Here is a 15,251-nt window from a genome sequence, read left to right as displayed (position 1 = left end):
CTACGAGATTGCCCGGCAAGGCTGCCCAGGAAGGTGGTAGGAGCCGCTGATAAAATCCATGAAACCTCTGTATCGGGAAACGACCCCGCCCGACAAGCGTAGGGGTCCGCTTGCCGAGCTTGAAAACTAACTCTCAGACCGCGCATTTCACTGTGCCAATGGTCCTCGTAGATCCGGAACAGCCTAAGCGGTTGCATGCAATAAAGGCATACATCGATAGTGGGGCTATAGGAAACTACGTGGATCGTTAATTGGTCTCCAGGATTAACGTTTGTTAGGCAGAAACCTGTGCAGTTCCCTTGGGGAACACTGCAAAAGATTTAAGACTACAGGTATAGCAGTAAACCCACTTGGTAGCAGTCTGCACCACCCAGATTTACCTGGTAGCTGTGGCTGAGCAGTCAGACTTCCCTCAAGAAGAGTTAGGCAGTATGCAAAGTATACACAATATGTACCCAGACACAATAGTACAAGCAAACACTGACCAGAGCTTGGTTTCAAAAGTATATAGTTATTTATTTATAAAACACACATAAGTTGAAATCACTCTAGCAAAATATAGTAAAAACACTTCAAACACAGTTATAATGAAAGCAGTTCCAACCCTTACTCCTATCTAGACAACTCTAAGTTAACACCACATAATTAAAACAGAGGTGAGCGCTTAACGTTAGATGACACTCTAGTAGGTTCAAGAAAGGGGTAAAAAGAAACAGGAATGGGTTAAACACACCACTCTAAGGTCCAGAACACTTGCAATAGACTCAAAGAAGCACAAAGTCCCAGGTGAGCAAAAGTCACTAGGCAGGGCCCACTCTTAGAGTAGCCGGAGCGAAAATGTGCCCAAGATCACACTGTTGTTAAGGATTCAAAGTCTTGCAAAGAGTTAGAAAGAGTTTAGAGTGGCTTAAAAAGTTTAGCCAGGGTGTCCCAGGCACTCCCAGGTTCGAAAGCCGGGGGCTAAATCTACCCCGTACAGTCGGTAGCAAGGGAAGCCAGGCGGAACACGGTACCTTAAGCGGAAAGGATCCTCCAGCGGTGGCAGTTGTTCCAGGCAGTGGCAGCAAGGCTCGACGTCGGTCAGGAGAGAAGAAGTTCTCGCAGAAGAGCAGAAGAAGAAGGTCGTTGCACTGCCCGGGAAGAAACCAGCCGCGGAGTCCTCCGGTCAAAGGGTTGTACCGACTTTCGTGGTTGGGGTAAAAGTGGTGGGGTTCCGGTTGCCGGGGTGCTTGGCACTGGCAAGGCGGCCACGAGATACCTCGAGAAGCGAAAAGAAGGTGAAAACTGGTTGTCCCCACCAGTCAAGGGAAGGAGCCACTCCGTTAAGAGTTCTCCTCGGTCGTCGGGAAAAGTGGTGAGACGGTTCAGCAGGGCTCCACCGGGTGGTGTCGTCGAAGCAGGTCGGCTCAGCTCTTCCCTCGTCGGATTCTTGGTCCTGTGGCGACTTCTAAAGTTCCAGTCCCCAAAGCCCTGCTTTTATGCAGCAAACCCCCATTCACCCAGCCTAGCTGTCACTCAAACATGCTAAGTGGTGAGCCGACCGGCTCACCACTTGGGCCAATCAGGACGGAGTGCGACTTGAGTTACCAAGGTAACTCAGTCCAGGGTGCCTAAATCCCCCTCCACCCCTCCTAAGTACCCCAGACAGAGTGGCACCACTTTGGAGGGCTTCTGTGGGGAAGCCCGCCAAAAGTGGGACAAAGGGCTCCACTTTGGGTCAGAGTTACAGAGGCGAACACCAACGCCATTTTAGCATCAAGTTTTGGCAAAAAGTCCCAACCGGAGTTATAAAAATAAATATATAAACCGGCGGTATGTTTAAGGCTACCGTAAATAAATAATTAAATGTGTTAGCCTAAAACAATGGGAAATCCCATAGGGAAATATTCGCGGTCGAATATAAAAAGTAGTTTCCACTGCCACCAGCCAAAACTCGATCAGGGGGGACGGAGACGTGCCCCCTCGACTAACAGACCCTGGGGCAATCGAATTGCCCCAGCCAGTACGTCCACAATATGATGGTTTGTACTGGTTCTGTTCAGGATTCAAGACTAGCAAAGTCTTTGGTGACTTTACATGCCCTGGGAGACAGTAGTCAGTCCCAGGGTATGGAGTCTATGTTGGGGAGTCCCTAGGACACCCCTGGGTCACGGCACAGAGGGTGCTGTGTAACCCACATCACAAAAATACATGAGGCCCTATGGAGTAAAAGACCCCATAGCCCATTCAACACAAGGTTTAACCAAGAAAACACTCTTCAATATGTCCAAGGGTGAGGGTAAAAGAGTCTCACTCTTGGCAGGAGAAAAAAAGAAACCCCAGAAATCCAGCAAAGCTGCTGGGGGACTCACTAGGTAGGGAAATTCAGCCTAAACAGAGAATTCTCCCTAACACTCGCCCCCCCCAGACTAAGGGACAGGAGGATTTAATCCACTCCTGGATGAACCTCATACCTCTAGTCGATGATATACATCCTAGAGAGTCCATCAGCATTTTGATGGTGACACCTTGACCTATGTTCAATGGAGAACTCAAAGGTTTTCTTCTGCAAGCTAACGGACCTACAGACCCTTTGAGGAACATCAGTCTTTTTGTTATAGGGGATCTGGTTGACCAGTCCCTCAGAAGTTGGTACAACTTCTGAACCTAGGTTAGGCTTTTTGAAGGGGTCCTTATAAAGGATTCCCTTAGATCTAGAGGGGCCTCCAAGGTTCCTCACCACCTCTCTTGTGGGAGCAGGTTGGGTCTTAGGCCTCTTGGTTGGAGGGGTTGGGGTTAGGCAATGTACCTGCTTCCCCTTCCTCTTAGATCTACCCTTACCTATTTTAGGAGTTTCCCCCCTAATATTAGGATTTGCGTTGGGGTCTTCAGTAGAAGGTCCAACAGTCTGAAGGTTTCTGGCCTTAGACTTTTCTTTTCTGGTTTTCCACCAGCACTGAGAATTACCAGTTCTCTCAGGTTCAGATAGGGGCCTAGTTGGTCTATCCACCTCTTCCTCAGAAGCAGGGGGGGTCAGAGACTCTGAAACTAGGGGAACAAGGGCGGAGCTTGGTTGGGGCTCCCATGTTCCTAGCATACTATCCTGAACTGTGCCTGGGTTAGAGGTCAACTTACTAAAACCAGGGCTTGTAGTGGGGTTCTCAGTAGAGGGTCCCACAGGCTTAGAAGGGTCCTTCAAGGTAGCCTTTCTAGCCAATTTGGTTAAGTTCTGCTTCTCCATACTGGGAGGCCTGGGGGTATGTGACACTACTCCTAGAGTTCTTAGGTCATTCCCCAACAGGACCTTCCCAGGTACCTCAGTCTGAACACTGACAGGGATCCTCACTGTCATGTTGTTACACTGAATGAGGGCTGGTAGAATAGGAACCATTTGGACAGGGCCTCCAGACATCTTAGTGGGACCTTTGGGTGCTTTGGCCACATCCTCAGGTTGAAAGAAGCTTTCATCCACTACTGTTCTGCTGGCCCCAGTGTCTCTCCTGGCAGGAGTATCCTGGCCATTGACAAGAACACTGTCCACATAATACACCTTAGAGTTAACAGGTAGGGAGTTATACACAACCCTATTCTGGGGACTAACCAGACCCATAGGCTCTAAGTTTACAGTTGCTTGAAGACCCAAGGGTTCTTCAGCAAAGAGTTCAAAGTGGGCACTAGCCATCTGTACTTCATCCTCAGGAGTGAAGGCTAAGGAGACTGTGCTGATCCCTGCAGGTTTACCCTTGCACTTGGGATCTCCTTTGATATGGTCAGTACCCTGACAGACATAGCATTGTCCAAATGCTCTCTGGAAGGGTGGCTTGTTCTGACCTCCTTCTGGCTTGTGGCCAGAAGGTACAGTAGCCTGACTAGGTTTCCCATGTGGCTTACCCTGGTTATTTTGTGGTTTGGGGCCCTCTTTGGGATAGGAATTATTAGAATTCTCTTTGGAGTCTTTTTTAGGCTGTTTCTCCCCATCCTTCTTCTGAGTTACCCCAGAATCCTTGTGAGTGGCCCTGTTGGCAACCCACAAGTCAGCAGCCTTAGCTAGTTTCCGGGAATCTAATTCCCTGGAATCAGCCAAGTGTTGTCTGAGCTCAGGAGAGCAGGCATCATAAATAGTCTCCAACATAAACAAATTCTTCATACCTTCATAAGTGTTCACCTTGTAACCCTTAATCCATCCCTCTAAGTTTTTCAAACATTCACTCACCCAGGTAGCCCAAGGGGTACCATCATGCTTTTTGAGGCTCCTAAACCTCTTAAGATACTGGGAAGGGGTCTTCCCAAACCTAGCTATCAAAGCTAGTTTCACACATTCATAGTCCTTCCTATCCTCCTCCCCCATCTCCATTACCACATCAGTTGCAACAGGGGGAAGCCTAGAGAACAACCAGGTGAGTAAGTCATTTCCTGTGATGTTCTGGAGCCCATGATTATATTCAAACAGAGACAACCAATCCAACACATCCAATTTAGGCTCATACATACCAACCAATTCTTTAGGCATCCGGGGTCTTTTAGGACTGGAACTTCTAGAGGAGCTAGAGAGAGAAGCATTCTCAACAGATAATTTCTTCATTTCTAAGTCATACTTGAGCTCCATTTCCCTTAGCCTTAGTTCTTTGTCAGTTTGAGCATTAAGTTTCTTATACTCCAATTCTAGCTTCATTTTCTCCAGTTCAAAGTACTGAGGACTAAATGTGGGACCTGGTAAAGGTCCAGTAGGTACAGCAGGTAGAGCAGGCAGAGGCCTAGGGGGGACAGTTACAACAGCCTCACCCTCCTCTTCTGACTCTTCCTCAGAATCATCAACATTTTGCTCCATGTTAACTTCAATACTGTCATCTACAGTTGCTGGAGTGGTAGGTTCCTCTGAACCATCACCCAGACTTTGGTTAGCCAACAATCTTTCAATCAGCTCCATTTTCTTGCCCTTAGTCAGGAGATCCTTATGTTTACAGAGCACTCTTAAACAATCAGCAGTTTTGGCTGCAAGGGACTCTTGACTATAGCTTTCTATAACTGACATGTTAGAGGATTACTTTTTACAGTGCTAAGCTTTGTGGTTAGTTGCACTAAGGTATCTAAAGCACAATAAAATGTATACTCAATACAAATCCCACCGCTGTACACCAGTGTTAGGCAGAAACCTGTGCAGTTCCCTTGGGGAACACTGCAAAAGATTTAAGACTACAGGTATAGCAGTAAACCCACTTGGTAGCAGTCTGCACCACCCAGATTTACCTGGTAGCTGTGGCTGAGCAGTCAGACTTCCCTCAAGAAGAGTTAGGCAGTATGCAAAGTATACACAATATGTACCCAGACACAATAGTACAAGCAAACACTGACCAGAGCTTGGTTTCAAAAGTATATAGTTATTTATTTATAAAACACACATAAGTTGAAATCACTCTAGCAAAATATAGTAAAAACACTTCAAACACAGTTATAATGAAAGCAGTTCCAACCCTTACTCCTATCTAGACAACTCTAAGTTAACACCACATAATTAAAACAGAGGTGAGCGCTTAACGTTAGATGACACTCTAGTAGGTTCAAGAAAGGGGTAAAAAGAAACAGGAATGGGTTAAACACACCACTCTAAGGTCCAGAACACTTGCAATAGACTCAAAGAAGCACAAAGTCCCAGGTGAGCAAAAGTCACTAGGCAGGGCCCACTCTTAGAGTAGCCGGAGCGAAAATGTGCCCAAGATCACACTGTTGTTAAGGATTCAAAGTCTTGCAAAGAGTTAGAAAGAGTTTAGAGTGGCTTAAAAAGTTTAGCCAGGGTGTCCCAGGCACTCCCAGGTTCGAAAGCCGGGGGCTAAATCTACCCCGTACAGTCGGTAGCAAGGGAAGCCAGGCGGAACACGGTACCTTAAGCGGAAAGGATCCTCCAGCGGTGGCAGTTGTTCCAGGCAGTGGCAGCAAGGCTCGACGTCGGTCAGGAGAGAAGAAGTTCTCGCAGAAGAGCAGAAGAAGAAGGTCGTTGCACTGCCCGGGAAGAAACCAGCCGCGGAGTCCTCCGGTCAAAGGGTTGTACCGACTTTCGTGGTTGGGGTAAAAGTGGTGGGGTTCCGGTTGCCGGGGTGCTTGGCACTGGCAAGGCGGCCACGAGATACCTCGAGAAGCGAAAAGAAGGTGAAAACTGGTTGTCCCCACCAGTCAAGGGAAGGAGCCACTCCGTTAAGAGTTCTCCTCGGTCGTCGGGAAAAGTGGTGAGACGGTTCAGCAGGGCTCCACCGGGTGGTGTCGTCGAAGCAGGTCGGCTCAGCTCTTCCCTCGTCGGATTCTTGGTCCTGTGGCGACTTCTAAAGTTCCAGTCCCCAAAGCCCTGCTTTTATGCAGCAAACCCCCATTCACCCAGCCTAGCTGTCACTCAAACATGCTAAGTGGTGAGCCGACCGGCTCACCACTTGGGCCAATCAGGACGGAGTGCGACTTGAGTTACCAAGGTAACTCAGTCCAGGGTGCCTAAATCCCCCTCCACCCCTCCTAAGTACCCCAGACAGAGTGGCACCACTTTGGAGGGCTTCTGTGGGGAAGCCCGCCAAAAGTGGGACAAAGGGCTCCACTTTGGGTCAGAGTTACAGAGGCGAACACCAACGCCATTTTAGCATCAAGTTTTGGCAAAAAGTCCCAACCGGAGTTATAAAAATAAATATATAAACCGGCGGTATGTTTAAGGCTACCGTAAATAAATAATTAAATGTGTTAGCCTAAAACAATGGGAAATCCCATAGGGAAATATTCGCGGTCGAATATAAAAAGTAGTTTCCACTGCCACCAGCCAAAACTCGATCAGGGGGGACGGAGACGTGCCCCCTCGACTAACAGACCCTGGGGCAATCGAATTGCCCCAGCCAGTACGTCCACAATATGATGGTTTGTACTGGTTCTGTTCAGGATTCAAGACTAGCAAAGTCTTTGGTGACTTTACATGCCCTGGGAGACAGTAGTCAGTCCCAGGGTATGGAGTCTATGTTGGGGAGTCCCTAGGACACCCCTGGGTCACGGCACAGAGGGTGCTGTGTAACCCACATCACAAAAATACATGAGGCCCTATGGAGTAAAAGACCCCATAGCCCATTCAACACAAGGTTTAACCAAGAAAACACTCTTCAATATGTCCAAGGGTGAGGGTAAAAGAGTCTCACTCTTGGCAGGAGAAAAAAAGAAACCCCAGGAATCCAGCAAAGCTGCTGGGGGACTCACTAGGTAGGGAAATTCAGCCTAAACAGAGAATTCTCCCTAACAACGTTCCCCTGCGTCTTAAAACCAGCAAAGATGTCATCACCACAGTTGATGGAACCGAAATTGCCTCGGGACCGGTAACACATTCCACAGCTGAGGTGACACTTGTAGGTCCGGACGGCCATCGGGAGGCAGTTGTGTTTGATGTAATCAAGGCTCCACAGTTTCAGGTTATTCTCGGAATCCCTTGGTTAGAGACACATAATCCTCGAATTGATTGGCGAGCGTAGAGAATAACCTTTCCGGAGTGTGCACGAACCTGCTACCCAGAAAATCTGAAGATCAGTCTAGCATCAGTAACCTCTGTCTCCATGCAACTACCTCCGGAATACCAAGACTTTCAGGACGTCTTCCAAAAGGAACAGGCCAACACTTTACCTCCTCACAGATCGTATGATTGCCAAATCGATCTGGTGCCCGGTGCACAACCCCCTTGTAGCAGGATTTATGCCCTTACTGAGCTGGAGAATCTGCATTTGAGACAATATTTAGACCAATACCTAGCCAATGGTTTCATTCGCCCATCAAAGTCTCGGCTTCTTCGTTCTTCGTGCCAAAAAAAGAAGGCGACCTTAGAACATGTATCGATTACCGCGCATTGAACCAGATAACTGTTAAAAATCGTTACCCTCTGCCTTTGATCCCTGAACTCCTTGACCAGGTGAAGGACGCTTGCATATACACCAAATTAGATCTCCGGGGGGCTTATTATCTGGTACGAGTAAAAGAAGGCGACGAATGGAAAACGGCCTTCCGTACAAAATATGGACTATTCGAATACCAGGTGATGCCTTTCGGGTTGTGCAACGCGCCTGCTGCCTTCCAATTCTTCATGAATGATGTCCTTCGGGAACTCATCGATGTCTGTGTTGTCGTGTATATCGATGACATTCTGGTGTACTCCTCTTCGGAATCTGATCACAGAAAACATGTCAGGGCCGTCCTTGAGAAATTGCGCCAGCACAAACTGTTCGCAAAGCTGGAAAAATGCATTTTCCATACCACCGAGGTTGAGTTTCTTGGATTCATCCTGACACCTAAAGGGGTCCGAATGGACTCACGGAAAGTGGATGCCATCCTCAAATGGCCATCACCTAGTTCGGTGAAAGGTGTCCAAAGCATGCTTGGTTTTGCCAATTTTTATCGCAGGTTTATCCCGGAATTTTCACGGGTGGTGCAACCCATCACTGCACTCTTGCGGAAGAATAAACGTTTTGAATGGACTGAAGAAGCTGAACAGGCCTTTCAGGAATTAAAAGCTAAATTTACGTCCGCACCTATTTTGAAACACCCACGTCCTGATCTCCCATATATAGTTGAAACCGACGCATCCAGCTTAGCCATGGGAGCTGTCCTGTCTCAGAGAGACCCCGAAACCAACCAACTGCACCCCGTAGCATTTTGGTCCAGAAATTTCTTGCAGCCGGAGATAAATTATACAATCACCGATAAGGAATTATTAGCCATTAAGTCCGCCTTTAAGGCTTGGCGGCATTATCTTCTTGGCGCCAGGCATACCATCACCGTGATCACTGATCACCGAAATTTACAATATTTAAAAACTGCCAAGGCTCAGTCTTCACGACAGCTCCGATGGGCTTTATTCTTTGCTGAGTTCAATTTTGTAATCACCTACCGTCCTGGCTGTAAGAATGGCAAAGCGGACGTGCTATCTCGAATTGGAATGGGAGAGATGGACACAAACTCAGAACCTGTGCAGATAATTCCCGAACAAAGAATCTAGGGGATAACCACTTTACAAACCCTTGAAGACATTCAAGCACGGGTAAAACTATTCCTGGAATCTTCAGCCTTGCAGGATTGGATCAAGAGGGGATCTGCCTTTTCAATCAACGATGGCTTACCTTACTTCCAAGGACGTTTATTTTTGCCAGAAAAGGAATTGCAAGCACTGGTTATTTCCCATCATCATGATACTCTAATGGAAGGACATCCTGGCATTGCCAAAACAGAGGAAAAAATTAAACGACAATTCTGGTGGCCGTCCTGGCGAAAGGATATTAAATCTTTTGTGATGTCTTGTGGAGTTTGCGCCCAAAACAAAGGTAAAAAAACAAAACCTGCCGGTCTTCTTCAACCCTTAGACATTCCACCAGCACCTTGGAACACCTTGTCACTGGATTTTATCACGGACTTGCCCTCTTGTAATGGATACAATACTATTCTGGTTGTGGTGGATTTATTTTCCAAGATGGCCCATTTTATTCCGTTGAAAGGATTACCTTCAGCTTTTGTTCTTGCCAAGGAATTCCTAGAAAATATCATCCGTCTGCATGGATTCCCGTCCATACTAATCTCCAATCGGGGAAGCCAGTTTATTTCTCATTTTTGGAAAAAGTGTTGTCAACTGGCACAAATCGACGTAAGACTCTCAACCAGCCACAACCCACAGACCGATGGTCAAACAGAGAGAACGAACCATACCCTTGAACAATATCTACGGTGTATGTTGCACCAATCGGAGGGTAATTGGAAGGATATTTTATGGGTGGCTGAATATGCATACAATAACTCGATACACTCTGGAACTGGTCAGAGCCCCTTTTATACCCTATATGGACATCACCCTCGTACTTCAGACTTGGACTCACCTTTGAGCCTCAAAATGCCCGCAGTGGACCATTTGCATTCTACGATTACTCAAGCCTTCAAGGTTGCTACCGCACACTTACAACATGCGAAAGGGAAATACAAAAAGAATGCGGATCTGCATCGAAAGGAGGCGCCTCCATACCAAATAGGGGATCAAGTATGGTTGGCTACCAAACACTTATCGCTCAAGGGACCTTGGACTTTTAATACAAGGTATTTAGGCCCTTACTCGATCAAAGCTATAATTAACCCAGTGGCAGTCAAGCTAGATCTACCAGCTAACATGCAGATTCATCCCGTTTTTCATGTGTCGCTTTTGAAACCAGTGCAACCAGGAACCAGATTAATAAAGCCACCCAACCAGTCCAGATAGATGGGGAGCCTGAATTCGAGGTGAAGAACATTTTGGACTCTAAGATCTCAAAATCAAAACTTTTCTATCTAATTGATTGGAAGGGGTACGGGCCTCAGGAAAGATCTTGGGAACCCAGCGACCACGTACATGCACCTCGGCTAGTAAAAAGGTTCCATCGGAATTTCCCGAACAAACCGAAACCTCCTGGGGAAAAGACCTTGGGAGGGGCCTTGGGGGTGGAGTGCTGTCATGATGCCTACCCCCGGAGCACCAGGCCAGGCCCAGCACCCCCGGGAGCAGGCATCACGCCCCCGGGTAAAAGCCCAGCGGCCCTTTATAGGGGCTCTTTGGACTCTGTCCTGGCGCCGTTGGCGCCACGCTCATGTTGGACATCAGTCCTGGCGCCATAAGCGCCAGGCTCATAAGGGGAAGTGTTTGGTGCACTTACTTGAAGCAGACCATGCTGCACACTCACTTGATGCAGACCATGCTGCATGAAGAACCAAGCCAAATGAGGCTTAGGAGGAACTATTTTTCTGATGGAACTATTTTGTTACTTGGGTGGGGCTGTGGAAGAATACTCATCTGGAACTTCTTCCAAAGCTATTTAAGCCACGCCCGGACAGCCACACGTGCTTCGCGTTGTTCTGCATCCCAGCAGCTGAACGCTCACCGTGTCTGCTCCTGCACCTGGACTCCAGCCACGCCCGCCTCGAACCTGGAACACCTGTAAGGGAATAAGAGAAGAGAAAGGTGAAAACCAAGAACTTATTCAACCTTCTTACCTGCATCCGGAATCTTCACGCCAGCATTCCTGAAGGAAGACTTCCATTTAAAAACACAGCGTTGCTCGCTGCAGCGCCGCGCTTCACTCACCTGTTCCTGAGACGCCGCCGGCTCCATCGCGGCTCTCAGCACCGGTCGCCACATCTCTGCACCTAGGGGAGAGAAGAAGAGACAAAAGGTGAGCAAGGGAACACAAGAGGAAAGCCGAATTTTCAGCCATATTACTTACCGGCTTTTCTTGGTGAACCCATTCCACATCTCGGGTCGGCGCCGCATCTTTGGCAGGTACCGCACCCCGGCCCCTATGGGCAAAGGACATTTTTAGCCATATTACTTACCGGCTTTTCTTGGTGAATCATTCCACATCTCGGGTCAGCGCCGCATCTTTGGCAGGTACCGCACCCCGGCCCCTATGGGGAAAGGACAAAAGACTACTGGGGAATTATAAAGACATTTAGAGGGGTCGCCCTCATCACTAACTCACCTGATTTTACCACCGGCAATTTAACCCCTCAACGCATCGCCTTTGTTCTGCACCTGAAATAAAGGACAGAAAAGACAACATAAAAGGAGGCTCACACTTGAACTTTTGCATCTTCATACTTACTGCGTATTGCTCAGAAAAGTCAAGTGGATGTGCCAGCGCTATTCTGAAAACCAGTGAAGTAACTGGACGAACGCGCGCCCCTGCACCAGAAGCAGGATGGAGAGTTCATCCTTCCAAACCATAAGGTGAGCTTAAACCGGGGGTTTTGGAGGAATCGGAGAGGAACGAAGGGGGGAAGGGGGGAGCAAGCACACTATTCGGCAGACAGTTAATCCCCTTTCTCATCTGCAGAAGGATAATCCTACAGGCCTGACAAGCAAGATTTGGGGGTCCTGTTCAATCGGTGGTCCGACTGCGCCTCACGCTTGAAGAGGCCACAGCAACCCAGACCAGACCAGTGCCTCCGTGGGAGCCAGGTGAGCATTACAAGAACAGAGAAGGACGACAAAGGTTCCACAGGCTACAAAAAAAGCGGCAGAAAAACATCAGAAAGAAAACTTCAAAATAACAGTGGCAAATTGTAACCTGAAGCCGAGAGATGAGGAAAGAGAAGAGGTAAGAAAAAGAGGTCAAAAATGGAAACAGAAAAGTCAGTCTGAAGAGAGACGTATAGCTCCAAGAAGACTGGCAATGGCTGTCAAGTTCTCTATCGAGAGAAGGGGATCGACAATACCAAAAAAAGAATGCATCAACAACAGGGGAGACAGTGATCTCATGGAACACAAGGGGTTTCAAACACCTGATGAGCAAAGAAAACCCCCAATTAAGCATTGCTACAATAATATGCCTACAAGAGACCTGGATGAGTGAACTCCCAGTATGCAGGAAATTTGAGATCTGTATAAATCCAGCAAAAAAAGGACGTGAGGGGAGGCCATCAGCAGGGCTAATCACCCTCATAAGAAAGGGTAATGGATGGCGAATAATAGATAAAGGCAATTCAACCAACTTTGTACAAGGGACACTACTAGAAGACAAAAGTGATAATAAAAAAGAGGTAACAACAACCACATTGGTGATACATTTATACGGGAATCCAGTAGGAATAACACTGATCACTTTTTGGAAATAATAACAGAAACAATATTTGACAGGTTGGAAAAGAATCCGCAAACTCAAATAATTATGTGCTGTGATTTCAACATAAAATACTTAAAAGCAAACGGCACCTCACGACTGCAAGCATTAAGTTTAGGAACAACAAACGCAGCTGGATGGGTGCAAATGGCAAAAGGATTTAACCTGCACATGTTAAATGGTCAAACAACGAGGGATATTCCCGGAGCTCATACATACGTGGTCAAATGGCCAAGTGTCATCTACAATTGATTACATATGGGTATCCTCGACCATATTAAGAGAAATAAAAAGCTTTGAAATTGTGGAACAGAAGGACAGTGATCACAATATTCTGAAAACAACTTGGTGGAGCAAGGAAAAGTCAAAAACCACACAAGAAGTTAAAGTGAAAATCCATAAACCGGATCTGAATCCGTCTATCAACCGATTAAGGCTGACAAAGAAAGACATATTAGCATTGAAAGGTCAACTTAATGAGACGGGCAATATTCAGACGGGACATCTAAACTATGAAACACTGCTGGAGGCATATACTATAAAGAAGTCGGGGCTAAAACATGAAGCACTAATACCTTTAGACACATACAGTTGTGAACTGGTGGAAAGAAGAAAACAATTAAGAAAAGAAATAAATGAATTTAAGAAAAGAAAAAAGACTTGAGCGAAGAAAGACAAAGGAACATCAAGAAAAGTCAAAGCCAATATAAAAACTGGCTAATTGAGTTCAGATACAGAAGACAACAAAACATGGGGAGGGAATGCTAAAGACTCTGCAGGGGACAAACACAAGAGAAACATGGGACCTGATTAACAACTGTACATTGAACCAACAAAACAGGTTAATTGGTGGTGTCTCCGAACAGGAATGGATAAAGCACTACACCGAAGTGTTCACAGGACAGAGAGAAGAAATGGATCTCCCAGATGCGATAACTGAGCACGCCTGGATGGTAATGATGGACGAGGAGGAAATAGAGATCGCAATTCGGAAATTGAAAGATTCCTCTGCTGCCGGGCCAGACGGCGTATTGAACATCCATTTGAAAAAAGATGCAAAATCATGGGCGACAATAATAAACAAACTGTACAAAACAATTGAAACGCAAAGAAAGATACCTGAAATCTGGAATAAAAGTATAACTGTCCCAATCTATAAAAAAGGTCAACTTGACATGCCGACCAACTATCGGCTGATATAGCTGTTAGCAACAACAGGAAAGCTATTTGCCGCAGACCTACAGAAGAACTTATCAAGGTGGGCAGAAACAAACAACATGATAGATCCCAGACAATCAGGGTTCATGAAGAGAACAAGCACAGATCTAAATCTTTTCATTTTGACAATGTTAAAAACAAATGCACTTGCATTTAAAAAGGGAATTACATCTAGCATTCATTGACTTAAGTCAAGCGTTTGACTCCCTCAATAGAAGGAAGCTATGGGAAAAGCTAAAAAAGTGGAATTGTCCTGAAGAGCTACTGAAACTTATAAGGGTGCTACATCAAAACACGACAACACAAATTCGTCCGAGTGAAGATGGAGATCTGACAGCAAACGTTGAAATAAAGAAGGGCGTAAAACAAGGCTGTCCGCTCGCAGCCATGCTATTTAAATTGTATATCGCTGATCTACCGGAAATAACAGCAAACACAAGACATTTCAGTCCGAAAATAAACAATCAGGAAGTGGTGATAATATGTTACGCTGATGACATAGTTCTAATGGACGAAACAAGAACTGGACTACAGCGACTTCTAACCAACTTGCAAAAATACATGTCAAAGAACGACTTGATGATTAACATGGAAAAATCGAAGATCAGGACCGTGAGTGCTAAGGACAACGCAGCGATGACAACATTTAAATGGGCTATAGGAGGAGAAAATCTGGAACTAGTACCCGAGATAAGATACTTGGGAGTTGGAATCAACATCTCGAGAGTGGAAAAAAAATGGGAAGACGTCTGGATCGCAAAAGTTAAAAATCTAAAAGCGCAAGGAAGAGTCGTGAATGGTAGATTCGGTAAATTCTCCCTGTTGCCAGACAGAATGTTTTACGTCCAAAAAGTACTACCCTCGCTAACATGCAGGAGTGAATCTTTCTCACAAAATCTGGCCCAAGTTGGAAAGTGGTTTTTGGAAACCACTATTGAAGCTACCAAGAAACACCCCGATCGTATCAATAAGATCCGAGCTTGGGCTAGAGTCCTTAGAAGCCACCATGAAATGGAAATCACTAGGCCTGTTAAGAAAAATCAGTAAAGAGAGCCGGAAGAGGGCTATACAATCCTGGAAAAGAAAGGCCAGGGTAACAACTCAATTTAATGGAGTCAGAATTGGAATCTTCAGAAGAATAACTGGTGACAAATCCCAACAAAGTAAAAGAAAACCTTTTTAGACAAGATTGGATCTCAACCAGAGAATCTAAAATGAAGTTGAAGAACATAAAGAACATGGCTGGGGAGCATCGGAAAAGAAACGTGCTACCTGACTACTTGTTGAGATTCCCTTCAAACATCCACAGAGGCAAACTGATGAAAATCTGATTAGGAGTCTATCCGACTAACGAATATAAAAACAGAACAGGAGGCAGAGGAACGAATGAAGGACGCTGTAGATTTTGCATGGAAAACA

The 15,251-nt window shown here is 46.3% G+C and overlaps 1 protein-coding gene across 2 annotated transcripts in view; it reads right to left on the bottom strand.

Moving 5' to 3' along the window:
* Positions 1–15,251, bottom strand: part of LMNTD1 (lamin tail domain containing 1) — a 2,112,860-nt gene that overhangs the window by 421,172 nt on the left and 1,676,437 nt on the right. The window lies entirely within an intron of this gene.

This window comes from Ambystoma mexicanum, chromosome 12 (assembly GCF_040938575.1).
Source record: "Ambystoma mexicanum isolate Mex_15411 chromosome 12, UKY_AmexF1_1, whole genome shotgun sequence".
Taxonomy (NCBI): Eukaryota; Metazoa; Chordata; class Amphibia; order Caudata; family Ambystomatidae; genus Ambystoma; species Ambystoma mexicanum.
This window is presented reverse-complemented; position numbering and strand designations above follow the sequence as displayed.